This window comes from Mastomys coucha, unplaced genomic scaffold (assembly GCF_008632895.1).
Source record: "Mastomys coucha isolate ucsf_1 unplaced genomic scaffold, UCSF_Mcou_1 pScaffold22, whole genome shotgun sequence".
Lineage (NCBI taxonomy): Eukaryota > Metazoa > Chordata > Mammalia > Rodentia > Muridae > Mastomys > Mastomys coucha.
Genome location: NW_022196905.1, coordinates 217,998,769 through 218,000,568, shown reverse-complemented (window position 1 = coordinate 218,000,568; position 1,800 = coordinate 217,998,769). Strand labels below are relative to the sequence as shown.

Here is a 1,800-nt window from a genome sequence, read left to right as displayed (position 1 = left end):
TAACACTTCTGGATTCCTACTGAAAAGGAATTTGTAATACAAGCATGGAAAAGTCGCTTCTGAAAGGAAACCCCCAAGAAGGTTCAGAAAAGGAATGTAGAAATCAAGAAGTTACTGTTACAATTACTTTAAATTGCAATGCACTACATTTCCATATCTTCACAGTAATACAAAACACAGTCTCTCGCAGAACTGGTTCAGATTACTTAAATACCAACTGTGCTGTCAGTCCTCTACCCAGTGTCTGGAAGTTACTCGTGGTTATATGAAATGAAGCTATTGAGACTTTTCTACAGTCGTAACTGCACACCAGGAAGGCGGAGACAACACAAACCAAGGGATGGAGTTTTCCCAAAGCTGCAGTGTGAAAAGACTATAAACAGTTGATCCCATACACATGGATGGGCTTCCTCACTAGAGAAAATCCAAGTGGAATAAGGAATGGAGATGTAGAAAGGTTTTCTAGAGGGGAAGGAGGTTGGTGTCCCGGATGCCTTTAGTTCTTGGGCCCCTCCGCTGCATCACATTCTTCTCCTGCACTGTCTGATGTCCATAATGCTAAGCAACTGCATGATCAGGGTGCTGTCTTGGTAGGAGTCTTCATTCAGTGCATCAAGCTCTGCGATGGCCTCATCAAAAGCCGTTTTAGCCAGTGTACCGGCAAGCTCTGGATTATTAAGGATCTCATAGTAAAATACAGAAAAGTTAAGAGCCAGCCCCAGGCGGATTGGATGCGTAGGTTGCATCTCTTTTTTTGCTTATATCGAATGCCTCTTGGTAGGCTCCTTGGGAATTTTTTATCGTTTATTTTCGATCATCGCCACAGGCTACCTCAGCAAGATACTGGAAATACTCTCCCTTCATTTTCAGATAGAAGACCTGACTCTCTGGATTAGTTGCATTGGTTACTGTTGGCTATTATCCAGGACCATGGTGCAGATGGACCTCAGCTCCGACTCCACTTTCTGCCGATACTCCTTCATCAGCTGCAGCTGCTTGTCGGAGGTGTCGGTCTTCTGCTCGATACTCATGGAGTACTATGCCAGTCTAGGGATATACCACAACATGTCCAGTTGGTGACATATGTGGTGTTTCCAGTTTTTGCCTAATGAAGTTGCTGCTATGTAGCATTCTTAAACCTCTGTGTGATATATATTTTAAGTTCTCTTGTGCAAATGTAGAGAGATAAATTGTTTTAGCCACATGGTTAGAGTATATCTAACTTTAGAAGAAAATGTTAACCTATCTTCCAATGTGGTATGGTAGCTTGAATAGAAATGGTCCCCATAGACTCATGGTTGAATGCTTAGTCCATAGCAAGTGGCACTATTAAGACCTTGTTCAAGTAGGTATGGCCTTGTTGGAAGAAGTGTGTCACTGTGGAGGTGGGCTTTGATATCTCCTGTGCTCAAGAGACACTCATTTGGCACACAGTCTCTGCTGCCTGCTGATCAAGATGTGGAACTCTCAGCTCCTTCTCCAGCATCATGTCCTCCTGTATGCCTCCATGCTTCCTGCCATGATGACAATGGACTAAACCTCTGAACTGTAAGCCGGCTCCAATGAAATGTTTCCTTTATAAGAGTTTCTGTGGCTGTGGTGTCTCTCCACAGCACTGAAATGCTAAGACATGTGGCTTTGCCGTTTTGTGTATGTAATAACGATTTTCATTGTTCTGAAGAGTGATTTGAGAATTAAGAGATTATACATTCAGTGAACTTCAGTTGGCCTTTTCTCTTCCTTTGTCCTAGGGTTGCCGTATCCAAGGCATCGGCAACTATCCCAGGGCTCCTGGGAGTT

At 43.4% G+C, this 1,800-nt stretch overlaps 1 pseudogene; it reads right to left on the bottom strand.

The window, feature by feature from the left end:
- Positions 1 to 496: 496 nt before the first annotated feature.
- Positions 497 to 1,031, bottom strand: LOC116067841 (annotated as a pseudogene).
- Positions 1,032 to 1,800: the final 769 nt, after the last annotated feature.